At 47.4% G+C, this 27,908-nt stretch overlaps 1 pseudogene across 1 annotated transcript; it reads right to left on the bottom strand.

Annotated features, from left to right (window-relative positions):
• Positions 1 to 635: 635 nt before the first annotated feature.
• Positions 636 to 27,908, bottom strand: LOC308519314 (nuclear receptor-binding factor 2-like; annotated as a pseudogene). Its single transcript has 3 exons — positions 27,611 to 27,908; positions 5,230 to 5,345; positions 636 to 1,029 (listed from the first exon to the last, which is right to left on the bottom strand). The product of its transcript is annotated as a nuclear receptor-binding factor 2-like (transcript).

Consider the following 27,908-nt stretch of genomic DNA (forward strand, 5'->3'; position numbering starts at 1 on the left):
TTTGTTCCGGCCCTCCGGTCCAGTTTAAGAACCCATTGTGGCCCTCGAGTCAAAAAGGTTGCCCACCCCTGGTCTAGATTAATGACATATAACATATTTTATATATTTTAGCCCTGAAGATAAGAAAAATAATTGTTTCTTGAAAAAAATTACTCCAGACAGCAATTTGGTTTGTATCAGGAGAAAGTGAACCTCTGAGAGTTTAGTGTCTGCCAAGTCTGGAGTCATTAACTCAAGTCAGTGAGTCAGACACATAGCATATTTCACAGTGGCCGTTCCAAGTCCTGGCGATGCCTCCTGGCCACAGCGCACCAGAGGACAACGTGTCTCCAGCATTACCCTTGCTTTTCCATTTTTTTTTTCTGGATTAACTGTATTATTTCCTCTTATCTCTTTTATGGTTTTACATTTCATTTTATTTTTTTAAAGCTAGGTTTTTATTGAATTTAGAGAGAGAGGAAGGGATAAGGATAGAGAGAAAGAAACACCGTTGATGGGCTGCCTTCTGCATGTTCGCTACTGGGGATCGAGCCTGCAACCCAGCATGTGCCCTGACTGGGAATCGAAGCAGTGACCTCTTGGTTCATGGGTTGATGCTCAACCACTGAGCACACCGGCTGGGCTGGTTTTACATTTTAATTATTTATAAGTCCTTTCAGAATATCCTCAGAGAGCTCCTTAATAGAGGGGAAGTTCTGGAGATGGGAAATCCAAGGGAGGAAAATTGGGAATGGAATATCCTTGGCTGTCCCAGTATTTGCTGCAGACTTCTGCCAGGTTGAAGAGGCTATAGCAGTTTCTGAATGTGGTGGCAAGCTCCACAACTCTGACTTTTCTACAAAATCGCATCTACCTGTAGCTCCTTTTCTATTGGGCCTTTTCAGCCTTTAGTTGTTTATCTTCTTTCCTTATACTGTCATCCTCAGCCATGAGAAATACCACATGCCTTTTCAAATCCGAAATTTTGGAGGCCTGATCCTCTATAATTGTTTTTATCATATTTTGGAGCTTTGCTTCCAATGCATGGCTCTATTGGCATTATTCTTTTCTTTTCCCATTAATTTTTTAAAATCTTTATTGTTGGGAGAAACCAAGATGGCGACGTAAGGTATAGACCTGTGCGTGTTGCCTCCCACAACAACATTGAAAATACCAACTATAAGACAAAACAGCTGTCATTCAGAACCATGGGAAAGCTGGCCCAGTGGAAGTTCTACAACTGGAAGGAAAGAAAGAAGAGCATTGAGACTGAGTAGGATCTGCAGAGGTGCCAAGAACAGAGGTATGGAGTCGCGCGCCAGGTGGGCTGCAACTTGATGCGCGGTTTTTTCAACTGAAAGGGGTTACAAACTCTAGAATCCACTGAGCTTGTTTGGGGCAGGATTCTGAGGTCCCAGACCCCTACGGGGAGAGGTGGGACGGCCTTGCAGCGGGTCAGAAAGCGAGGGTGGCTTTCTCGCAGAGCTGCTCGCCGGCACTCGGGGACGTGGAGACGCAGAGTCGCAGAGAGGCGAGGAGTCGCGGAGACACCATTGCTGTTTGCTCCGCCCTGGTGATTCCCTGAGACCCCGCCCTACTCAATTTACATCCCCACCCAAGCTGTGCCAGTGGCACAGAAGGAACCACCTTCGATTTTGCAGCCTAACCCAACAAACTGCAGATTTCAATTCCTCACATCCATAAGGGACACACTCAAGAAGCAGAATCAGGTTCAGAGGAAGCCAGAGCTGGACCTGGCTGGGCCGGTGACATGGAACCACTGTACCAGCAATTGCACAAGCAGGTCCACCAGATCCAGTTTCACATGGGACGCCAGGAGACAGCAGACAAGCAATCTGTGCACTTAGTAGAAAACAAAATCCAAGCAAGCATACCAGATATTCAGCCAGCTAGAATGCCTGAAGATTTTGTCCAGCAAGGAGCCTCCCAACAAAAGACAAAATGCCAAAGTTTGTGTTGACCAGTTAAAGTATGATGTCCAGAACCTTCAGACTGCTCTCAGAAACTTACAGCATCAGCGATACGCAAGGGAGCAGCAGGAGAGACAGCGAGAGGAGCTTGTCTCACATCTTCACCCCCAACGTGGAATGAGGCAACCCCTGCGAGGCTGCGATGGCCCCTGCAAGGCTGCGACAGCCCCTGTGAGGCTGCAATGGCCCCTGTGAGGCTGAGATGGCCTCTGTGAGGCTCTGATGGCCCCTGTGAGGCTGAGACGGCCCCTGTGAGGCTGTGACGGCCCTTGTGAGGCTGAGACGGCCCCTGGGAGGCTATGACGGCCCCTGGGGAGCCGGCGGAACTGCGTGAGCCACCCAGACGGCTTCGTCGATGGCCTGCAAACCAGCATGTGGCCCCACACACAACTATCACCCGAAGGGCGAGAGGGGCGAGAGCAGCTGTAGTGTTGCTTTCTCCTCACTTTTGGTAACAAAATCTTCATTTTAAACATAAGAGGACACATTATTTTAAAAAGCCGTTATGTGTCTCCATACCCATTCTGAGTAGAGCATGAACAAGTCGTGAGAGACCTTTCCAAACACAGGGACATGTCGCGGATGGAAATAGCTACATTTTCCATGTGTATGACCTTTGACCTGGCAACAAAAAGCGTACACCTATGGATGAGGACAGTGGGGGGAGGGTAAGGGCAGAGGGGGGTGGGAACTGAGTGGAGGGGAGCTATGGGGGGAAAAAGGGAAACAATTGTAATGATCTGAATAGAGATTTATTTTAAAAATATCTTTATTGTTGAGAATATTACAGATGCTCCCCTTTTCCCCCATATTGCCCCCTTCCACCTAGTTCCTGCCCCACCCTAGACCTTCACCACTCTACTGTCTGTGTCTGTAGGTAAGATCTTTGGTTAATCTCTTTCTACTCCCTCTCCCCTTCCCTCTGAGATTTGTCGGTCTGTTCCATGCTTCCATGTCTCTGATTCTGTTTTATTCACCAGTTTACTTTGTTCATTATATTTCTTGTTGTTTATTTTGATTTTTAGATTCAATTATTGATAGATATGTATTTGTTGCCACGTTATTATTCCAATTTTTTATCTCTTATTCTTTTTCTTAAAGAATACCCTTCAGCATTTCATATAATACTGGTTTGGTGGTGATGAACTCCTTTAGCTTTATCTTGTCTGTGAAACTCTTTATCTGACCTTCAAGTCTAGTGATAGCTTTGCTGGGTAATTTTGGTTGTAGGTTCTTACTATTTATCACTTTGAATATTTCTTGCCACTCCCTTCTGGCCTGCAAAGTTTCTGTTGAGAAATCAGCTGACAGTCTTATGGGCACTTCCTTGTAGCTAACTAACTGCTTTTCTCTTGCTGCTTTTAAGATCTTCTCTTTGTCTTTACCCTTGGTGTTTTAATTATGATGTGTCTTGGTGTGGGCCTTTTTGGGTTCCTCTTGTTTGGGACTCTCTGTGCTTCTTGGACTTGTAAGTCTATTTCTTTCACCAGGTAAGGAAGCTTTCTGTCATTATTTCTTCAAATAGGTTTTCAATATCTTGCTCTCTCTCTTCCCCTCTGGCACCCCAATAACTTGAATGTTGGTGCACTTGAAGCTGTCCCAGAGGCTCCTTACACTATCTTTATTTTTTTTTAATTCTTCTTTCTTTTTGCTTTTCTGATTGGGTGTTTTTTGCTTCCTCATATTCCAAATCATTAACTTGATTCTCAGAATCCTCTACTCTGCTGTTGAATTCCTGTAAATTGTTCTTTATTTCAGTTAATGTATGCTTAATTTCTGACTGGTCCTTTTTCATGTCTTTGACATTCTCACTAAGATCCTTGAAGCTCTCATTACAATCCTTGAGTATAACCTTATAACCATGGTTTTAAACTCTGTATCCAGTACTTTTCTTGCTTCCCTTTCTTTCATTTGTGACATGTTTCTTTGTCTCTGCATTTTGACTGCTTCCCTGTATTTGTTTCCATGAATTAGGTAGAACTGCTATGTCTCCTGGAATTGGTAGAGTGGCCTTGTGTATTAGGTGTCCTATAGTGCCGACTGGGTCAGCCTCCTCAGTCACCTGTGCTGGGCACTCTAAGTGTGCCCCTTTGTGGGCTGTGTGCACAATCTTATTGTAGTTGAGCCTTGATTGCTGTTGGTGTCTCTGGGAGGAATTGACCTCCAGGCCAATTGGCTGTGGAGACCAGGTGTGGCAACAGTGGGAGAGCTGCTGTGCAGGAGGCGAGGCCCGGCTTGAAGCAAGGCAGGATGGTGCTAGTGCCGGGTCTGGGGCCTTTTTATTAATAGGTTTGGGGCACACTGTCACTAGCTGCAGCTTGTTTGAGAGATTTTAGCAAAGTCCGAAGCCTGAGCTAGGACCAGCCATTCATATGGAAAAGCTGCTGCAAATAGCTTGTGTAGGGCTGCAAATTGGATGGGGCAGAGTCACAGGGAATACCCCAGGGTGGAGCAAACAGTGTGCTTCAGGCTGGTTGAGACTCAGATATGGCTGCCAGTCAGGCCTGTGACAGGGGAGGTCCCAGCATAGGAACAATGACCCTTGTAAGCACCGCAGTCTGGGAGAGAGCCACCCCTAAGTTCCTGCCCCAATGCCAGATAGTCTAGTTTCTTCCCCAGAGCCGCCCGGTGCTTGAGCTTAAAAGTATGGAGTCCCAGTACGTTCAGTCACTGGCCCCTTCAAAGCAACACCTGGGTTCCCAGCGGCCTCTATGTCACTCACCTACAATCCTCGCTGATTTTTACAGCCTGAAGTTATGGGGACTTCTCTTCCCAGCTTTGGAACCCTGGGTTGGGGTCTGGTGTGGGGCTGGGACTCCTTGCTCCTCACGGGCGGCCTCCACAGGGACGATCTCCTTCCCGATTAAAAAAGTGGCACATGCGGGTGATGGACAAGCCCGTTCTGCATCTCTGCCCCTCCTACCAGTCTCAATGTCTTTCTTCTTTACTTTCTTGTTGTAGGACTTCCATTCAGTCAGCTTTCAGGCGGTTCTAAATGATGGATGTTCTGTATTTTAGTTGTAATTTTGATGTGATTGTGGGAGGCGTTGAGTACAGGCATCTTCCTATGCCACCATCTGGGTTCTCCTCGGCTTTTTTTCTTCTAATTTGAGAGAGCGAGAGAGCGAGGAACATCGATTTGTTGTTCCACTTATGCTTTTAGTGGTTGATTCTCGTACATGTCCTGACTAGGGGATCAAACCTGCAATCTTGGCATATCGGGACCACAGTCTAACCAACTGAGCTACCCGGTCGGGGCCTGCTGGCTCACTCTCCTGCTGCAGTGAAAGTAGCCATGTGTCTGGGTCCCTTCAAAGACCCCCTGGAATTCAGGCAGGAAAGGACTGCACTCCTGGGAGAGAAGGAAACTCTGGCCTGCACCGGCAGGGAGCTTGTGAGCTGCCTGAAGCCGGGCAGCAGCATCCTGGTCTGTGCTCTGCTGGGCTCTCACTCTTCCCTCCCACCTGGCCCCTCCCACCTCTTTCGTATGAGGAGGACTGTTTCCTGGGGCGATCCTTGCAGTTCCAGTGATAAAGGAGCCTGCTCAGAAAGTGTCAGCCTCATGGCTTCAGAAAGATACGCACAGCCTTCTTGTGATAAGACACAACCTCTTGGTATTTCCCTGCAGCTAAAAAATAGTCTGCTCATCTGCTCTGTTTATGAGCCTCCCAAGACCCAGATGGAAAGGACCTTTAGCTTCCTCATGTGCCACACTCTCTCTTGTCCCCTGGCCTTATCCATCCTCTGCCTGCAGTCTGGAGCACGCTTCTCCTCATCCTTTACCCGGTAAATTCTAGGTAAACTTCAGATCTTACTTTGGGTGGGACTTCTTTCTGAAAAGTGAATCTGTTGGACTGAACTGTGTTGTTCCAATAGGTACATGTTGGAGCCCAGGTCCTCCCAGACTGCGGTGCTTACAAGGGTCATTGTTCCTATGCTGGGACCTCCCCTGTCACAGGCCTGACTGGCAGCCATATCTGAGTCTCAACCAGCCCAGGAGCATCCTTCTCAAGGATCTGAAAGCCTTTCTTTTGCAATGTTATTGTCAGGAAGTCCGGGGACTGACTCCCAGTCTCTGAGGGAGGGAGACTGGCCTGCATGTGAATGCAGTGAATGCAGCTAGCAGGCAGAGGGGACAGATCACTTTGACACTGAGCAGCCCTCTTAATGGCTTTTGTAATTTTCACTTCCCTGACGGCACTGGCCTCCCACTGGTTTTTGTTTTTGTTTTTTTTTTTAATATTTTTTATTGATTAAGATATTACATATGTGTACCCTCTACCCCCCCACCCCCCCGCTCATCCCCTCACCCCCCCGTTGTCCGTGTCCATTGGTTAGGCCTATATGCTTGCATATAAGTCCTTTGGTTGATCTTTCCCCCTTGCCCCCACCCTCCCCTACCTTCCCTCCAAGGCCCGACAGTCCAATCAATGCCTCTCCGTCTCTGGATCAGTCCTTGTTCATCAATTTATGTTATTCATTATATTCCACAAATGAGTGAGATCCTGTGGTATTTATCCGCTCTCCAGTTCCATCCATGCTGTAGCAAATGGTAAGAGTTCCTTTTTCTTCTTCCTCTTCTTAAAGAATACCTTACAGCATTTCATATAATGCTGGTTTGGTGGTGATGAACTCCTTTAGCTTTTTCTTATCCGTGAAGCTCTTTATCTGACCTTCCATTCTGAATGATAGCTTTGCTGGATAAAGTAATCTTGGTTGCAGGTTCTTGCTATTCATCTCTTTGAATATTTCTTGCCACTCTCTTCTGGCCTGCATGGTTTCTGTTGAGAAATCAGCTGACAGTCGAATGGGTACTCCCTTGTAGGTAATTGACTGTCTTTCTCTTGCTACTTTTAAGATTCTCTCTTTATCTTTTGCTCTTGGCATTTTAATTATGATGTGTCTTGGTGTGGTCCTCTTTGGATACCTTTTGTTTGGGGTTCTCTGCGCTTCCTGGACTTGTAGGTCCATTTCTTTCACCAGGTGGGGGAAGTTTTCTGTCATTATTTCTTCAAAAAGGTTTTCAATATCTTGCCCTGTCTCTCCTTCTGGTACCCCTATAATTCTGATGTTGGTACGCTTGAAGCTGTCCCAGAGGTTCCTTACACTGTCTTCATATTTTTTGAATCTCTTTTCTTTTTTCTTTTTCGGTTGGGTATTTTTTGTTTCTTTGTATTTCAAATCTTTGACTTGATTCTTGGGATCCTCTTGTCTGCTGTTGGATCTCTGTAACTTATTCTTTATTTCAGTCATGTATGCTTAATTTCTAGTTGGTCCTTTTTCATGTCCTCCATGGTCTCACTATACTCCTTGAGGGATTCATTAAATTTATCGGCGGTTTCCATAAAATTCTTGACAAACCTTATAAACGTGGCCTTGAACTCTATATCCAGTCGTTTGCTTTCCTCCATTTCTGCCATTTGTGACCTGTTTCTTTGTCTCCACATTTTGGCTGCTTCCCTGTATTGATAGAGTGGCCCTGTGCGTCAGGTGTCCTGTAGGGCCCAGTGGCTCAGCCTCCCCAGTTACCTGGGGTGGACACTCTTGGTGCACTCTTGGTGCCTTGGTTGTTGTAGGATCACTGGGAGGAATTGACCTCCAGGCCAATTGGCTGTGGGAATCAGCTGTGTCTGAAGTGGGAGAATGGTCCCCCTCTGACCACTGGGTACTGTGGCTCCTGGATCTAAGGAGGTGCTAATTCAGCCCCTGCCTGAGGCCACACAGCAGGAGCCACGAAGAGGCTCAGCTGTGAAGCAATGCAAGCCGCTGCGGGGCCTTGGGCCTTCTCTTGGAAGTTCCGGGTCTGGCTGGCCCGGCTGCAGTTAGGTAATTATCAGGTTGCAAAGGGCCGGGGCATTCACATGCAAAAGCCTCTGCCGCAGCCTGGGTGGGGCGGGGTCTCAGGGAGTCAAAAGGCCAGAGAAAGAAGCAATGGCTGATTCTCTGCGCCCGGAGTCGCGCGTCTCAGTGTCCCGGTAATGGCTGCAAGCACCTCTGAGGGAAATCCGCCCTCAAGTTCGCCCGCTGCCGCCTGAGAGAGCAGCCTCTCCCCGTATGAGTCCTGGGTCTCCAGAGACTCGCCGGAACCAGAGTTCAGAGCAGTCGGGAGCTTGTGATTCAAAAAGACAGCCGCGTCCTCAGGTGCCACCCCCTTTCCGCGCGTGCGAGCCGCCGCCGTACCTCTGCACTCAACCTCCGCAGCTCCTCTGGCTCTCAGCGTGCTTTTCTTTTCTTTTAGTTGTAGAAATTACACTCAGCCAGCGTTCCTGTTGTTCTGGACGATGATTGCTCCGTCCTTTGGGATATTTTTCAATGGTTGTGTGAGGCGACTATTTCCCGGTGTTTATCTATGCCGCCATCTTAGTTTCTCCCCACTGGTTTTTTATACCTCCCTTACTGTATCTTTTACAAAAGTAACTTCTTTCCTAGTGAAACTTATCAGTATCTTTCTTTGTAGGGTCATATGTTGAGGTTATGTAAAAAATTGTGTTACTCCTCAAACTAATTTTAACAATTAGTGGGATCTTTTTTAAAAATAAAATATTTTATTGATTTTTAGAGAGTAAGGCAGAGAGAAGAAGAAGAAGAAGAAGAAGAAGAAGAAGAAGAAGGAGAAGAAGAAGAAGAAAAAGAAGAAGAAGAAGAAGAGAGAGACATCGATTGGTTGCCTCCTGCACCCCCCTGACTGGGGGATCAAACCAACAACCTGGGTAAGTGCCTGACAGGGACTCGAACCTGCCACCTTTCGCAGAGTATGGGACAAGGCTCCAACCAAGCCACACCAGCCAGAGCCTCTTGGTGATTCTTGCCTGAATCACTTATTGTTATGATGTTGCCACTGGTGATTTTCTAATCCCATCACTTCGTTTTACGTTTCTTAGTAAGAAAAAGCTTCAGCATCTCTTTCACTTATTTGAATCATTGTGGAGTCATAAGTTTTTAAATTAAAAATAAATTCTTATTTTACTCGATGGGTTATAATTCTTTATTACCATTATTTATTTATTTTTATTTTAAAAAATATTTTTATTGATTTCAGAGAGGAAGGGAGAGGGAGAGAGAGACAGAAACATCAATGATGAGGGAGAATCATTGATCAGCTGCCTCCTGCATGCCCCTGACGGGGAATCGAACCTGTGACCTCCTGGTTCAACCACTGAGCAATACCACCGGGCCCCATTATTTATTTTTGTGTCTGTATTTGCTACCAGTCCAAAGTCTGTGTGACTGATACTTCAAAAATCCAAAACTCAAAATGTCAGTTTGGAATAAGGAAAGGGTTTTTTTTTAGTGTTTTTATTGATTTCAGAGATAGAAACATCAGTGATGGCCCAGGTACAGAAGGTCACCAGGGCACAAAGCCCTGGGTGCCTAGCAAAGGAAGATTATAGGGTGGAACGTCGCCCCCAGGGTGACCTTCCCTCCCTGAGCATATCGCTAGTCATGTGATTTGGACCCTCTGACCTTTTCCCCTAGAGATAATACTTAGGCCTCAAGTTGTATTTCAGCTCCAGGCCCAGAAAAGGAGCAAAACCAGACAAGCGACCCCACAGCTGACCGCAGGACCAGCTGCACTGGATAATAACCCTCTGCTCTGGCGCTGACCAATCAGTCCGTGGAGACCGAGACCCTGAAAGGCCACACCTGGAAAGCTGGTTTGGCTCAGTGGGTGAGCAGTGAGCTATGAACCAGGAAGTCATGGTTTGATTCCTTGTGGGCTCAGTCCCCAGTGGAACCTGCAGGAGGCAGCCAATCAGTGATTCTCTCTCATCATTGATGTTTCTATCTCTCTCTCCCTCTCTCTTCCTTTCTGAAATCAATAAAAATATATTTAAAACAAAACAAAACTGCCCAGACCTTGAGACTCTTGTCCTATGTGACACGTAGGTTGGACTTTTAAAATATATATTTTTATTGGTTTCAGAGAGCAAGGGAGAGGGAGAGTTAGAAACATCAATGATGAGAGAGAACCATTGATCAGCTGCCTTCTGCACACCCCCTACTGGGGATGGGGCCAGCCACCCGGGCATGTGTCCTTGACCAAAATCGAAACCCGGACCCTTCAGCCTGCAGGCCAGCGCTCTACTCACTGAGCCAACCAGCTAGGGCAATGTTGTATTTTTTAATATAATGATTTTATAAGATTTAATTTTCAAATAGCTAATACACTCAGTTGATTCAAATATAGGGTGTCTAAAATTCACACAATATTTGCAATTCAATTCAATTGCAAATCTTGCGTGAATTTTGGGACACACTATATAAAAATACTAGTGGCCCGGTGCATGAGTTCATGCACATTGAAAGGAAATTAATTAGAAGAAACATTTTAATATCGCTATTTGCCCTTTCTCTATAATAGAAGTATCAACCAAATTCACCATCGACAATGACAGATCGAAACACACGCATGCGGTTGGTGCCAGCGAGAGCTTTATATGTACTGCGCATGCGCAAGTCAACTTAGCCTTTCATAGATATAGAATAAACTTGCTTAATTAGATCTGCTTTCTGATGTAGCTAAACTTTTTCCAGCCCAATGAAGCACCCCAACTTCTCTTTTAGGTAATTGTCAGCAACACAGCAGTAAATATCAACATGAAGCAGATTATTATTGTAGATCATGCAGGGAGAACAAAGGGTAAAATATTTAACTGCATCAGTGTTTGACTATATTCTGTGCAGTGAGTAAACTTGAAGTCATTTTCAAGGTCCACCATTTCTTACTTCTTTTCAGTCGGGTCAAGTTTCTAAGCTTTCTAAATCTCCGTTTTCCGGCCAATGAAAAGAAAATAGGATTCCACTGAGTCTCCTATCTACCTACTCCAGGACTCCTGTGAGGATCAAATGAGATGAGGCACGGGAAAACGCTTCACAGACATTTGGTTAAAGTATAAAATGTTTGCACTTGGGTATAAAGCAAATTGGGTTCCTGGGCTGAAGAAACTGCAAGGAGGCTAGTTGCTAGGGAAAGGAAGCTGGGTGTTGCTATGTGACATCATTACCTGGACAGACATTTAGAATATTAGCCTTTTATATAAATAGATAAAAACCTGCTACTATAATTCTTTTTATTTTGTTGATTTGAGAGAGAGAGAAAAGAAGAGAGAGGTGGGGCAGGCTGGAGGAGATTAATGTGGGGAAAAGGGGTCATATGTAATACTTTCAACAATAAAGATTTAAAAATAAAAGGAGAGAGAGAGAAATATTGGTTTGTTGTTCCACTATTTATGCATTCATTGGTTGATTCTTGTATGTTTCCTGACCAGGGGTCAAAACCACAACCTTTCGGTGAATCTGGACGAAGCTCTAACTGTGGTAGGAACAGAGCAAGGATGACGGGCCAGGCACAGAAGGTCACCAGGGTGAAGGGCCCTGGGTGCCTAGAATTGGACAAAACTGGGAAAACAAAGACATGGCCCCAGGGTAACTTTTCCTCCCCTGGCACATCGCTGGTCATGGTGTTGGACCCGCCCCTGACCTTTCCTCCCCTGGCACATCGCTGGTCATGGGGTTGGACCCGCCCCTGACCTTTCCTCCCCTGGCATGTTGCTAGTCATGCAGGTGAGGCCCCTTAGAGCGGGAATTAACAGGAGAATCTGAGAATAGGCCTTAAGCATTAAGCCCCCAGGACAATGAGGTTCTGACCCACATCACATCCATCTAGGCCTCAGTTCTGTTTCAGCTCCAGGCCCAGAAAAGCAGCGAAACCAGACAAGAGACACCACCACAGCTGACCTGAGGACCAGCTGCATGGCCCTCTGCCCTGATACCGACCAATCAGTGAAGACCATGACCCTGAAAGGGCGCACCTGGAATACTGATGAACAAGCATGTCAAACTCAAAGGTTAGCGTGGGCTAAATAAACAGGGTGTAAGTGTATGTGGGCCACAAAAAATCAAAAGCTTCAATTTTCTTTTTCTTTTTCTTTTTTTTAAAATATATTTTATTGATTTTTTTTTTTATAGAGAGGAAGGGAGAGAGATAGAGAGTTAGAAACATCGATGAGAGAGAAACATCGATCAGTTGCCTCCTGCACTCTCCCCACTGGGGATGTGCCCGCAACCAAGGTACATGCCCTTGACCGGAATCGAACCTGGGACCCTTGAGTCCACAGGCCGACGCTCTATCCACTGAGCCAAACTGGTTAGGGCAAAAGCTTCAATTTTCATAGAAACGTAGGTATATATCGACAGAGACACGCTGAATACAAAGGGCTGAAATAAATGAGTCATCATTAACATAAAATAGAACATTTTATTAAAAATTAATATTTTTCTTGAACATTAACTTACCAGACACTGAATAACTGCACAAATTAATAAGTGTAATGCAAATAAACCTCTTGTTCTCCAAAAGCAAAATATGTCCTGTTGCGCACACCAAACAAGTCAGTCCAAGACTAATGACATGGGAATCAGCTGCTAAAATATTCACTGAAATATTAGTGAAGAGAAACGGTGCACCTGTGTGTAAGGCATGTAAGGGAAATGAATGCAACATGATTATAGTAATCAGTCATTAGCAAACGTTGTAGTTCATTATTAATAACTAGAGGCCCGGTGCATGAATTCGTGCAGGGGTGGGGTCTGGCTGGCCCGCCCAGATGGGAGCCAGATTGGAGCTGGGCAGACCGGGGAGGGGGGCGATTGGGGGCGGGTCCAGTGGGGGGGAGGGGCCGCGGGAGGTTGGGGGTGCCAACTGGGGCCCGATCAGGCTGGTTGGTTGCCGCAGTGTGTCATAGCCACCGGTCATTCCCGCGTTCTGGTCACTTGGCTTATATATATATAGATTATGTATAACAGGATATTGCAAAAATTAAGTAATGAAATTTTTATTAAAACATTTCTTACATACTGTTATATTGACTGGGCCACAAAAATATTCGTTGTGGGCCGCACGTGGCCCGAGGGCTGTGAGTTTGACATGCTTGCTGATGAACATGCTATTGAGAGCCTCCTCTGGGACCTCCCCCAAAATCCCCACCCTTCAAAGTCCTTAAGGAGGGAGGACCCAGCCGGCTCCCCAGAGCACTCCCTGGTTTTCCCCTCCCCTCCCCCTTCCACCCCCTCCTTCTTCCCCCGCACATTTCCCTCGCCTCTATTCCTCCAAGCTCCAAGGGCCCCTCTTTTGCCTCTATAACTTGTTTCCTGAGCCCATTTCTTCCACCACTCACTTCCACCTCTGTGACTTTCTAAATAAACGTTCTCTTAGGGAATTTTCTGAATTCTTTCCTTGCCAGAACCCAAGTATGAGGTTGTTGAACCTGGTGCCCTCACCACCAGCATAACAGCTGAGCTACCATCCAGGGCTATAATTCTTTTATTAAATAATATATAGAGACACTGATTTAAATGTCATAGCCAATACGACCTTGTGGTGGCGTTCACTGCAATTCTCTACCTGGCCGTTTTAAAAGAGCTTAAAATCAGGATGAAAAACCCCACCACACTGAAGATGTTCACTTACAGAAGCCCCGGCACAGGGCACAGGGCACAGGGCACAGGGCACAGGGCACAGGCGGGGAGACCTTTCCTGCTCCTGCAGGCGCCTCAGGAGTCTGAAGGAGGGCGGGCTTTCAACTGACTTGTTTGGGAACACAAGTCTTGGAAATGCTGATAAACCTACTGTCTCCTCAACAAAGAAACACTTAAACTTTCCATTTGTGTGAGTGGACCCCTCAGGGCACGTGTGCAGGGGTTGCTTGGGGCCTGGGCCTGGCAGCACCACCTGTGGGAGCTGAGGGGCACCCGGCTGGGCAGGGGGCTGAGATGTGACATGGCTGCACCTGAGCCTCAGCCGCCTGGCCTGCAGGTCGGGCTTCTGCACCCCACAGCGACGGGGAGGCTGGGAGCAAGGGGAGGGTGTATCCCGCACCACCTGGGCCCTCGTGCCTCACACAGTAAGTTCAGTTCCTCCGTGCACAGCACCTCAGGGCGCTGGTCTCTTCTTGGGGACACTGAAAGTAGTGAATGGGCCACAGCAGCCAGCCCACCCCCCCCCCCCCCACCCCCGTGTCTCAGGCTTCACTGCCTCCCCACCCCCCCCCCCCCCGCCCCACCTGTCCAGGTTGCCACACATCCGTTTACCTGGGGGTCACCCAGTCCCATATCCCGGGGGGGGGGGGGGGGGGCGGGGCGGCAGTTCTGAGCTCCTGCCATGCCGGTCCATCTGTAACCACGTAGAAACTTCATTATTTATTGTGATGTTTTCTCCTTCTTTCTGTTAACGTAAAAAACCATTGAAACCCGTAAAGAATTTTTGTGAGTTTATTTGAGCCAAACTGTCGACATAGGCCGGGAAGCAGAACCTCAAGTAATTGAGATAATTAATGCTCCGGAGAATGGCAGGGTTACATCTGCACTTATACATTTGCAATCAAAGGAGGGACATAGGTGTGTTACATGAAATCCATTGGTGATAGATTAAGGAGGAGGGAGAAAGCAAAGCAGGGAAACCCCTGGGATTGGATAAAAAGTAAAATGATGGACACATACTTAGGTGGGTGCAGGATCAGTTAACATGATAATGAAGGAATTTGTGGTATCTGTCCTGGCGCCCAGCACATTTGGTTGTGCCCCAAGGGGCTCCAGAAAAAGGGAAGTTACAAGTTACCCAGACATTTCAAGGGTATGTTATCACAGATGCAAAAAGACAGACAGGCTCAGTTACTGTAAAGGTTGACCTTGTCAGAGAAGATACCTGCCTAGGATGTAACTGGCCCCCATCACTGCTTTAGTTAAAGTTTCATTTCAGACCATCCTTTGTGGTGACTTTAGGTCTCTGAGTTTGCAAGATTGCTATGCAGGCCTCCCCTGAGCTCGTCAGGTCAGCCTGCGGCCCCTTTCGTCCACATTTCCTTTTGATCCGAACTCCAGCACCTGGCTCACCTGCCTCCTCCCATGCGCATCCACTCCCTTAATCATTTAAGCCCTCAGGACAACGAGGTTCCGATGAGCATCAAATAATCTTAGGAACAAAGCCTCTGGTCTGTTGACCACAGAGACAGTCAAACTAGAGATAACATCTAGGCCGCAGTTGTGTGCCTCCTCCAGACCCAGAAAAGTGGTGACAGCAGATGAAGCAAGGCCACGGCAGACACCAAGACCAGATACAATGGTCACCCCCTTCCCACCTCCCCCACCCCTGTCCCGAACCCCTAGTGCCAGCAAATCAGTAGAGACTGTGAGGCTGAAAGGGCAAGGGCTAAGCCCTCCATCTTGCCCCAGGGTAAGGGCTACGCCCTCCATCTTACCCTGGATCCTCCATTTTGGGGCAGCCGTGTGCTCGGCAAGGAGCTTCTTCCCGGAAGCCCAAGCCTCTGCTAGCCACACCCACGATTTCTTTAAACTAACCAATGACAATCAAGGGAAGTGCGCGCCATAGATATGACCACATCCTGTGTAACAAGACACCGACTTGCGCCTGGCCAATCGGCAGGGCCCACAGTCCTTTCTCCTCCCCTTACTCCAACCCCCTATAAAACCCCTCTCCACACAGAGTTCTCTCTCTCTGCCCATTGCCGCTGCATCGGTGAATGTGGTTGGGGAGCCGAGCTAGCTCGAATAAAGACTCTTTGCTTTTGCATCGGACTTGGCTGGCTCCCTGGTGGTCTTTTGGGGATCTTGAAATCTGGGCATAACAAGGCTTCATCCAGCAGTTAGACACCCCTCCCCCGGAACTGACTTCCAGACCATTTTGCAATGGACATTCCTGATAGATCCTCCCTTCCCCCAACTGGTGGGCGGAGTATGACGTAACCTGCAGCCCGGAAATACCTGAGTGACTAACCATGTACCTTATATGGACTATACATTGGACCACCAATCCACACCTGCCAAATACCCTAAGCCCTTGGTCTATATCAGTGATGGTGAACCTATGACACACGTGTCAGAGGTGACATGCAAACTCATTTTTTTGGTTGATTTTCCTTTGTTAAATGGCATTTTTTTTAAATATTTTTTATTGATTAAGATATTACATATGTGTACCCTCTACCCCCCCTCCCCCCGCTCATCCCCTCACCCCCCCGTTGTCCGTGTCCATTGGTTAGGCCTATATGCTTGCATATAAGTCCTTTGGTTGATCTTTCCCCCTTGCCCCCACCCTCCCCTACCTTCCCTCCAAGGCCCGACAGTCCAATCAAAGCCTCTCCGTCTCTGGATCAGTCCTTGTTCATCAGTTTATGTTGTTCATTATATTCCACAAATAAGTGAGATCTTGTGGTATTTATCCGCTCTCCAGTTCCATCCATACTGTGGCAAATGGTAAGAGTTCCTTTTTCTTCTTCCTCTTCTTAAAGAATACCTTTCAGCATTTCATATAATGCTGGTTTGGTGGTGATGAACTCCTTTAGCTTTTTCTTATCCGTGAAGCTCTTTATCTGACCTTCCATTCTGAATGATAGCTTTGCTGGATAAAGTAATCTTGGTTGCAGGTTCTTGCTATTCATCTCTTTGAATATTTCTTGCCACTCTCTTCTGGCCTGCATGGTTTCTGTTGAGAAATCAGCTGACAGTCGGATGGGTACTCCCTTGTAGGTAACTGACTGTCTTTCTCTTGCTGCTTTTAAGATTCTCTCTTTATCTTTTGCTCTTGGCATTTTAATTATGATGTGTCTTGGTGTGGTCCTCTTTGGATTCCTTTTGTTTGGGGTTCTCTGCGCTTCCTGGACTTGTAAGTCCATTTCTTTCACCAGGTGGGGGAAGTTTTCTGTCATTATTTCTTCAAAAAGGTTTTCAATATCTTGCCCTCTCTCTCCTTCTGGTACCCCTATAATTCTGATGTTGGTACGCTTGAAGTTGTCCCAGAGGTTCCTTACACTATCTTCGTATTTTTTGAATCTCTTTTCTTTTTTCTTTTTCGGTTGGGTATTTTTTGTTTCTTTGCATTTCAAATCTTTGACTTGATTCTTGGGATCCTCTTGTCTTCTGTTGGATCTCTGTAAATTATTCTTTATTTCAGTCAGTGTATGCTTAATTTCTAGTTGGTCCTTTTTCATGACCTCCATGGTCTCACTATACTCCTTGAGGGATTCATTAAATTTATCGGCGGTTTCCATAAAATTCTTGAAAAACCTTATAAACGTGGCCTTGAACTCTATATCCAGTCGTCTGTCCTCCTCCATTTCTGACAATTGTGACCTGTTTCTCTGTCTCCGCATTTTGGCTGCTTCCCTGTGTTGATAGAGTGGCCCTGCGCGCCAGGTGTCCTGTAGGGCCCAGTGGCTCAGCCTCCCCAGTTACCCAGGGTGGACACTCTTGGTGCACTCTTGGTGCCTTGGTTGATGTAGGATCACTGGGAGGAATTGACCTCCAGGCCAATTGGCTGTGGGAAGCAGCTGTGTCTGAAGTGGGAGAATGGACCCCCTCTGACTACTGGGTACAGTGGCTCCTGATTCTAAGGAGGTGCTAATTCAGCCCCTGCCTGAGGCCACAGAGCAGGAACCACGAAGAGGCTCAGCTGCGAAGCAATGCAAGCCGCTGCGGGGCCTTGGGCCTTCTCTTGGAAGTTCCGGGTCTGCTTGGCTGGGCTATAGTTAGGTACATTCACATGCAAAAGCCTCTGCCGCAGCCTGGGTGGGGCGGAGTCTCAGGGAGTCAAAGGGGCGGAGAAAGACGCTATGGCTGATTCTCCGTGCCCGGAGTCGCGCGTCTTAGTGTCCCGGTAACGGCTGCAAGCACCTCTGAGGGAAATCCGCCCTCAAGTTCGCCCACTGCCGCCTGACAGAGCAGCCTCTCCCCGTATGAGTCCTGGGTCCCCAGAGACTTCCCAGAACCGGAGTTCATAGCAGTCGTGAGCTTGTGATTCAAAAAGACAGCCGCGTCCTCAGGTGCCACCCCCTTTCCGCGCGAGCCGCCGCCGCCGCCACCGTACCTCTGCACGCAGCCTCCGCAGCTCCTCTGGCTCTCAGCGTGCTTTTCTTTTCTTCTAGTTGTAGAAATTACACTCAGCCAGCCTTCCTGTTGTTCTGGACGATGTTTGCTCCGTCCTTTGGGATAATTTTCAATTGTTGTGTGGGACGACTATTTCCCGGTGTTTATCTATGCCGCCATCTTGGTTTCTCCCTGTTAAATGGCATTTAAATATATAAAATAAATATCAAAAATATAAGTCTTTGTTTTACCATGGTTACAAATATAAAAAAATTTCTATGTGTGACATGGCACCAGAGTTAAGTTAGGGTTTTCAAAATGCTGACACGCTGAGCTCAAAAGGTTCGCCATCACTGGTCTATATGGACCATGCAGTAAGCCACCAATCCGTGTGCGCCAAGTAAACTAAGCGCCCACCCCTTCCCATTCCGCCCCTCAAAAGGCGTGCCCACCCTGCACGTGCTGCTGTCCTCCCCTTGAGAGACAGCCCGCAGGTCTTTCTCCTCTAATAAAGCCTGTAGTCCTGGTTTTCGGCCTCTGTCTGATTTTTCAATTCCCTTTCGCTGAGACCACATTCCACTTGCTAAGACAATTTATCTCTCCCCTCCAGACCTGCACAGAGAATTCTCCGCCCAGAAAGCCCGCCAAAGTCCTTTCAAACCCGCTGACTCCCGTCACTGGGGGCTGGCGCCATCTGGGGCTCAGCCACCTGGTGTGCAGATGATCCAATAAATTCGTAAGCCTTCACCATTCTGCCCTCGTGTTCCTCCTTCGGCGACCCTGACAGAGACCTGAGCCTAACCCCCGTAGTCACCATGATGAATGCTTTGTCCCTGTGTAACCCATCCCCTGGAAGCCATTGGGCAACCAGGGCGCTGAGCGTTAGCTCGCCTGTCTGTCCTGGGCCACTTCCTAAAATTAACCCTTATGTTCTTGGCTACATACCTGTTCGGGGCTCATTGGGTTCTGATGTGCTCAGGCAAGCAGACCCCTCTGGTCCGTAACCCATTCACCTCCAAGATTGTACCAAGGGGCACCCAGGGGATCTGCTGGGTGCCGGTTACATTCTCCCTCCTCCCCTGATGGGCAGGCCAAGCCCTCCTGCCAGGACAGTGGCTCCTTTCTCTGCTCTCTGGGCCTGAGGAGCTTTGGGACCAGGTGGCAGCTGCTGCTTGGAGGCTCAGGGGCTCCAATTGTGCCTCCTGGAGGATGGGTTCTTCCTTGGGAGCTGGATCCCTGGACCCACGGAGCCGGAAGCTGCAGGATGGGAAGCACAGCACCCCAGTGGGTCTGGAGAGATGGCAAGTGTTAGGTTAGGTTGCTCAGGAGGCGGCATAGGAAATAGAGTCCAGTTAATCAGAAAAGAAAGAAAGGAAAGGCTTTATTCTGTGTCCCCGGGCGACCCACGGGCCCCAAAGACAGGGCACGCGGATCCGCACCAACAGGGAGGGGGGCGCTTTTTTTACACAGCTGTTCAGTGAGGGCGGGGGAGCATGAGCCGTGGGAGTTCCCGCCGCGGGTCGTCACGGTTTCCAGGTGTCGTCATCTGCCTGGTAGCTGACCTGTTAGGAATTCCAGGCGGGACCGGTATCTGCATCACCATTTACCTGGTGCACTGGCCTGTTACGGATTCTAGGAAGGGCCCAGTACCTACATCACCATCTGCCTGGTGAAGGCATGCATCAGCTCCTGGACCCCCTTTCGACCTAACAACAAGCAAGTGAAACAGGAATTTTAGGGGCAAAATAGGACAGGTTTAGGAAATTTTAGAAATTAAGGGGACCATGGAGGAAGCACAGGGCTGCAGAGCAGCAGAAGGTATATGTCCATAGAATAGGGAAGCTGAAAAGCTGCAACGGGAACATTTCCATAGAAAGAGGAGCTGGGAACAGCAAAAGGTCTATATTTAAAACGTAAAGAGAAGGAAGCCCTTCATCCAGAAGGAGAGGAAGAAAGCCCAAAGGGAACAGGAAAACAATAAGGAGGGGGGGGGGGCGAGCCTCACATGTACCATGTGAGGTCTGACCTTTGAGCCCAGGAGTTACTATAGCAACCAGTCTAAGGGGATAGTGACCATCAGAGGGGATATCAAGGCACCAGGATCTGCAGCCTTTACTAGTATAAGCCGTAGGGAAAAGGAAGACAGCGGTACCCTTTCCCCCCTCCTATGAGGGAGTCCGTTCTGTGGGACTCTTCCCCCTCCCCACGTGGGAGTCTGTACTTGTTCTTCAATAAATCTCCACCTTTGCTACACCACCTTCTGCCAGTGGATTCATTCCTCGACTCCGGCGGACAATGAATCCGGGTTCCAGTCCAAAAATTTCGTTTCACAAGGGTGTTTCCCACCCTGTCCCTATTGGAGACACAGCCCCAAGCCTCAGGCTGGATCTGGGATGTGTACCTTTCCTGGAGGACAGCATCCTGTCCTTGTAAGGTCTCATCACCAATTTCCATCGCTCTCCAGGTTGGCGCTCCTGGAGGTGGGAGTGCGGCAGCACAGGGGGTCCTGCTGCCTGACCCTGCAGCGTCGTCATGGAGAGGGCTCTGGGGCAGGCAGCCTGGAGCCCCAGGAAAGGAGTTATCAGACAACCCCTGAGTCAGAAGAGAGGGCTGGCCCCAGATCAGTTCTTAGTGTGGACAAAAGGGGCCGCATGCTAACCTCAGGAGCTCAGGGACAGCCTGCGTGCGGCCTTGCAAACTCAGAGACCTAATGTAACCACAAAGGATGGTCTGAAATGAAAACTTAAAAAAAAAAAATCTTTATGCCCAGCTGGTTTGGCTCAGTGAATACAGTGTCGGCCTGCAGACTGAAAGGTCCCAGGTTTGATTCCGGGCAAGGGCACATGCCCGGGTTGTGGGCTTGATCCCCAGAAGGGGGTGTTATGCCCAGAGTTCGGGGTCCCCAATAATCCACCACCAGGGAGCCTCTTCCGATGCAAAAGCAAGGAGTCTTTATTAATTTTTTTAATCAAACCTAGGTTTGGCTCCCAGCCTCTGTCCGATGCAGCGGTAAGGTGAGAGAGCGTGTCCCAGGAGAACAAAGGTTATATAGGGCTAGTTATTTGGGTGGGCTCTGGGGGTGACGTGGGTTACAGAGATTGGTCATTTAGGTCAGGGTTTTTCATCAGGGTCTTACAGCACAAAGGTCAGGAAGTGACCAGCACATTCTGAGGCCTGGGCCGTCCCCCACTGTAGCCTTATCAGGACCTTAGCTGCATTTCTGGAGCGTCATTGGTCCACTCAGGTGGTGGTTGGGGAAGTTAGGTCAATACCGGCATTCTTGTGGTCACTCAGAAAAGGAGGGGGCTTAGGCTGAGGGCCCAGCCCTACAAGGCAAGATAGCGGAGAGGGAGGGGAGTATGTTTCTGCTTTGTCCTTTCAGGGGCTGCACAGGAGACAGCCAATCAGTGATTCTCTCTCATCATTGATGTTTCTATCTCTCTCTCCCTCTACCTTCCTCTCTGAAATCAATAAAAATATATTTAAAAAAAAATCTTTGAGAGTATTACAGATGTCCCTCTTTTTCCCCCCATTGCCTCCTTCACCAGTTCCCACCCCACCCCAGGCCTTTGCCCTATTGTCTGTGTCCATAAGTAATGCATATGCTACATAATAAAACCCTAATATGCAAATAGACTGAATATTTGGCGGAACGACCAGTTGCTATGACAAGCACTGACCACCAGGAGGCAGACACTCAACGCAGGAGCTGCCTCCTGGTGGTCAATGCACTACCCCTGTGGGAGCATCGTTCAGTCAGAACCCTGGCTCACTGCTCCTTAGCACTGCCTCAAGGCGGGAGAGGCTCCCGCTGCCGCTGCTGTGCTTGCCAGCCATGAGCCCAGCTTCTGAGCGCAGAGGCAGTGGTGGGAGCCTCTCCCACCTCCACTGCAGGCGGGCGGTAAGGAGCGAGGGGTCCCAGACTGCGAGAGGGTGCAGGCCGGGTTGAGGGACGCCCCTCCCCCAGTGCATGAATTTCATGCACCAGGCCTCTAGTATGCATATAAAATCTTTATTTAATCTCTTACCGCCCTCCCCCACCCCTCTCCCCTCTGCTATTCATCAGTCTGTTCCATGTTTCCATCCCTCTGATTCTATTTTATTCACCAGTTTATTTGATCATTAGATTTCTTCTTTACTTATTTTTAGATTCAATTGTTGATAGATACGTATTTCTTGCCATTTTATTGTTCATTCTTTTTATCTTTTTCTTCTTCTTCCTCTTCCTAAAGAATACCCTTCAACAGTTCATATAATACTGGTTTGGTGGCGATGAACTCCTTTAGCTTTTTCTTGTCTGTGAAACTCTTTATCTGATCTTCAATTCTAAATGATAGCTTTGCTGAGTAGAATAATCTTGGTTGTAGGTTCTTGCTATTCATCACCTTGAATATTTCTTGCCACTCCCTTCTGGCCTGCAAAGTTTCTGTTGAGAAATCAGCTGACAGTCGTATGGGTGCTCCCTTGTAGGTAATTAATTGCTTTTCTCTTGCTGTTTTTAAGATTCTCTCTTTGTCTTTAACTCTTGGCATTCTAATTACCATATGTCTTGGTGTGGGCCTCTTTGGGTTCCTCTTGTTTGGGACTCTCTGCACTTCCTGGACTTGTAAGTCTACTTCTTTCACCAGGTAGGGGAAGTTTTCTGTCATTATTTCTTCAAATAGTTTTCAATATCTTGCTCTCTCTTCTCTTTCTGGCACCCCCATAAGTTTTCTTGCTTCCATTTCTTTAATTTGTAACACAATATGAGTCCCATTAAACTCTAAGCAGCTTCCTTAATTTGTCTTCTCATTTTTGCTGTTTCCCTGTGTTTGTTTCTATGTATTGGGTAGAGCTACTATATCTCCTTGAGTTGGTAGAGTGGCCTTGTATAGTAGGTGTCCTGTAGAACCCAGTGGCTTAGCTTCCCCAGTCACCTGAGCTGAGCACTCTAGGTGCACCCCTGTGTGGGCTGTGTGCACAATCTTGTTGTTGATCCTTGATTGCTGTTGGTGTCACTAGGAGGAATTGACCTCCGAGCCAATTGGCTGTGAGGACCAGCTGTGCCTATAATGGAAGAGATACTGTGCAGGAGACACCCCTATAGAGTAAGACTTGCTTAAGTGGGGCTTTGGTGCCCACTGAGTCTGCCCCTTGAGTGTGTTGCTTATGGATGTGAAGAATTGTAATCTGCTATAGTCTGACACTGACCACTGGGTACACTGGCTCTTGGGTCACCAGGGAGGTGCAAAGTCAGCCACTGCCTGGGGCCACCTGTCAGGAGCTACAGAGAGATCTGCAGATGGCTGCTACTTATATTGGGCTAGGAAGTGCCCAGGTGAGGCCCCGCTGTGAAGGAAGGCAGGGTAGTTCTAGTGCTGGCTCTTGGGCTTTTTATTGATAGGTTTGGGGCACACTGACTCCAGCTGCTGCTTGTTTAAGAGATTTTAGAAAAAGTCTGAAGCCTGAGCCAGGACAGGCCATTCATATGGAGAAGCAACTGCAAACAGCTTAGGTGGGGCTGCAAATTGGATGGGGTGGGGTTCTCAGGGAATCACCTGGGTGAAATGAACAGTGTAAGGCAGGCTGATGGAAACTCAGATATGGCTGCCAGTCAGCCCTGCGAAAGGGGAGGTCTCAGCACAGGAACAATGACCCGTGTGAGCATCCCTGTTTGGGAGAAAGCTGCCCCTGAGTTCCTGCCCCAATGCCAGACAGTCCAGTTTCTCCCCATATGTCTCTGGATTCCCCCAAAGCCACCGCCCTGGTGCTAGAGCTCAGAGGAAGTGGGGCCATTAAAGTTTGTGCTCAAGCCCTTTAAGAGGAACATCTGGGACTCCAGCAGCCTCTGTGTCACTTAGCCACAATCCCCACTGGTTTTTATAGCCTGAAGTTACGGGGACTTCTCTTCCTTGCTCTGGAACCCTGGGTCTGGTGTGGGGCTGGGACCTCCTGTCTCATGGAGGCCTCAGAGATATCTGTCCTGATTTAAAAAACAGTACACATGGGTGTCTGACCAGCCCATTCCTCACCTCCACCCCTCCTACCAGTCTCAATGTGCTGAAAGTAAAACTTTTTATTTATTTATTATTATTATTTAAATATGTTCTTACTGATTTTTTAGAGAGAGGGAGGGAGAGGGATATCAAGCCTGTAACTGAGGTATGTGCCCTTGAAGGGAGTTGAACCTGGGACCCTTCAGTCCACAGGCCAATGCTCTATCCACTGAGCCAAATCTGCTAGGGCTGAAATTAAAACTTTTTAATTAAAAGCAGTTTATGGCAGGTTGTCATGTCATGGCCTAATATCTTCCCTGACAAAAGCCAATCTTTCCCTTAATTAAGCTTGTTTATTGACTTTTGCATCTACAATAACATTCCTTTGGAATGTCAGGTAACTCCCCTTTCTCTAGACCACTCAGGACTGGGTGGAGACCATAAATCATGTTAATCATTAACTGTTAACTGTCATTTTACTCTTCATCCAATCCCAGAGGTTTCCTTGATTTGCTTTCTCCCACCTCCCTAATCTATCACCAATGGATTTCATATAACTCAATTAAGTCTTCTCTTAATTATAATCCTATCTAATAATAGACAAACATGGTAATTGACCATACCTTCGCTACACCTCCCATGGGCTAATCAGTGTGATATGCAAATTAGCAGCCAAAAAAGATGGCAGCTAATTTGCATATACCAGCTGGGAGCGAAGACTGAAGACACCATAGAAGGAAGTCAAGCAACAGAGCCGAGGTAGCGGAGATGGGTGGGAGATAAGTGGCAGTGACGGGTGGGGTAGGAGCCGGGTAGGAGCTGCAGAGACGGGAGTGAAGCCCTATTCTTGCAGGAATCCTCCTGCAACAGGCCTCTAGTATACAAAATAAGATACAAAACTGCCATTTTCTGGAACATTACCTCCATCTGTTGAGATTTTGCTTCCCAATAATTGTACACAGTTTGGCTCAAATAAACTCACAAAAATTCTCTATAGGTTTGAATGTTTCTTACAGTTGACATCAGTTTTGTAGGAATGAATTCAAACGAATGACCCTGACTGCATTGTGATAAAGACAATTTATGAAAGCAATTGAAACAAGCAAATGTATTAAAGAAGCAAGGGAAGCAAATCTATCATCCAGCATGACACGCATAAATGGGCTCTCAGCTGATCTGAGAGAGAGTTGGGTCGGGGGGTGTCTGCCTTATATACTTTTCTGTGTATAAATTTTTAAATTCCTCTGCGGAATATCTCAGTATAGATTAATTTTCAAGTTTCTCCTTTTACTTTGTTGTGGCCTTCCCAGAATTCACGAAAAGCACCAGACAATTTTATCTTGCCAACCCTTGAGACTGTTGGCTTCTCTGTTTAGAAAGTAAAAAATAAAACTGCCTTTTTTCCCTTTCCCCTTTCCACCTCCTTTCTAGAATTCCCTGGTTAGGGAGCCTGTTATTTTATTTATTTATTTAAATATATTTTTATTGATTTCAAAGAGGAAGGGAGAGGGAGAGAGAGATGGAAACATCAATGACGAGCCCAGCATGCCTGGGTTTCGGGCTCCATCCCCAGTGTGAGGTGTGCAGGAGGCAGCCGATCAATGATTCTCTCATTGATGTTTCTCTCTCCCTCTTCCTTCCTCTCTGAAATCAATAAAAATATCTTAAAAAAAAAAAAAAGAAACATCAATGATGAGAGAATCATTCATCAGCTGCCTCTTGCAAGCCCCACTCTGGGGATCGAGTCCACAACTTGGGCATGTGCCCTGACTGGGAATCAAACTGTGACCTCCTGGTTCCTAGGTTGATGATCAGCCACTGAGACACGCCAGCAGGGCTAACAATTTGTCCTCAAGTTTCCTTGGTTTGGCGAAGATAATGGCTTATTATTTACAAGCCAGCTGCAGCTGTCCAAACTGCTTGGCCTTGTTTAATTATTTCGTCTCAGTTTCCCTATTCCTCCTGCCTCGGAATTTTTCTAGCTTCTCGCTATCCTGTAACAGTTCTTTGGTCCAAGGCAATGTAAGGCAGATTAAGTGTTGGCAGGTCGAACACCGACTCCTCGGACAGCAGTGCTGGCCCAGGCCCACCAGCAGGATAGGCAGAGCACACCTGGGAGGTGCCCATTGCAGGAGATGCGCTGGTCGGTGCCAAGGACATAACTAACAAAGACCGAGCCACTGCCCCAGACTCGGGGCGGCTGAGGAGGCTTGACAACTCTAGGCAATGTGATCCCAGGTGGGATCCTGGATCAGAAAAAGGACATTATAGGACAAAGTTTGAATAAGATCTGTTGATTTTAGTTAATAGTCTTTATTTCAATGTTAATTTCCTCTTTTTTTAAAAAAAATATATATTATTGATTTTTTACAGAGAAGAAGGGAGAGGGATAGAGAGTTAGAAACATCGACGAGAGAGAAACACCGATCAGCTGCCTCCTGCACACTCCCTACTGGTATGTGCCTGCAATCAAGGTACATGCCCTTGACTGGAATTGAACCTGGGACCTTTGAGTCCAAAGGCCAATGCTCTATCCACTGAGCCAAACCAGTTAGGGAAATTTCCTCTTTTTAATAATTGTATTGTTGTTATAAAGGATTTTAACAGTTGGGTGAAGGGTATACCAGCATTCTTTGTAGTATTTTAAAAAGCAAATTTGTTGAGGTATATAATTTATATACCAAATATTTACCCTTTTAAAATATGTAATTCAATGACTTTTAGTAAATGCACTCACTTGTGCAAGCATCAACATAGTCTGGTCTTAGAACAGTCTCATCACCCCAATAGCCCCAGCCCCAGGCCCCCACTTATCTGTCCTCTGTCCCGCCTGTTGGGTCTTTTCTGGACATCTACACTAATAAAAGAGAAAGATGCAAATTGACTGTGCCTTTTGCAGCGCCCACCAGCCAATCAGGAGCGAGTATGCAAATTAACCCAACTCTCTTTGCTCATCTGCTATGTGTTCTAGATAAAAGTCCCCCAAAGAAATGAAACACAGCAACCTCCTGAGGAAAGGGGGCACGTCTGTTTGCAGCAGAATTCATAGGTAGGAAACGCATGATCTTTTTTGGATAACTCGGTCCCCAGGGACAGGCACTTAAGGAAGGTTTTAGAGAGAAAGTTTGAAAATCCAGCTAACACTTTAGTTGTTGTGACTTTAAGAAAGAGACCCGATTATCTTACCAAATCAAACATCACTTGATTCAAACTGGTGGAGATTTCAAAATTCCTTTTTAGAAGAGCTATATAGACACCACAAAGGGCCGCGCAGGCTTTGCAAAACAAAACTGAGGAACCAGGAGAAAACATCGCACTCTCCGTCCTTGAAGTTGCAAGTGTGTCAACCAACTAGAGTTTAATGACAAGAATTAATGGACTCTATGGGAATTAAGAAAAGCCACACATGTGAAACACACTGTAGTTATCATCTCTAGACTCTCTGCTCATTAAAAAAAATATCATGGGAGCGTGGGGACGCCACACAACGCTTGTCTGAAAGGACTGACGGCCCTCCCTGAAAACAGCTCCACCTCACTTTTGCTGATCGCGTTGTTCCAAGTACTCTAGTCGGTTACTTTACACGTTAATTTTTAAAAAGTTGATTAATAAAAAATAGTCCACACGAATTCAGAATCCCGAGAATGTCTGAAGTGCTGATGGGGTGAATGGAAACATCTTGTCTTCCGAGGGAAACAGCACTCCACCCAGAAGATTCCCAGATGCTGTTTTTCGCGTCATTATTGTTTGGGGCTTGTTTTCTTTGAGCGAGAAAGGGGCACATACACTTGCCCGCTCCTAGGAACCGACGCACGCACACGACTGCTTCAAAAGGGAGGATGCTCTCCATGACGGTCATGATCTGCGTGAGGTGCAGCTCATAGGCTGGTCGGTGAGGGTGGCCCTCACGCCTGCTGCGCACAGTAGTCAGGCTGCAGAGGGGGCAGAAAAGCTCGCTCTCCTTCTGGATCCCGCAGCCTCTGAACATGCCAGTGTCTACCAGGTGTGGGCAAACCAGCGTTGTCTTAATTCCATCCCTTTCAGCAGCCTTCAACTCGTGGCTCAGGGATTCGCGGAAACCCAT

This window comes from Myotis nattereri, assembly GCF_964212035.1.
Source record: "Myotis nattereri genome assembly, chromosome: 5".
NCBI classification, from domain to species: domain Eukaryota; kingdom Metazoa; phylum Chordata; class Mammalia; order Chiroptera; family Vespertilionidae; genus Myotis; species Myotis nattereri.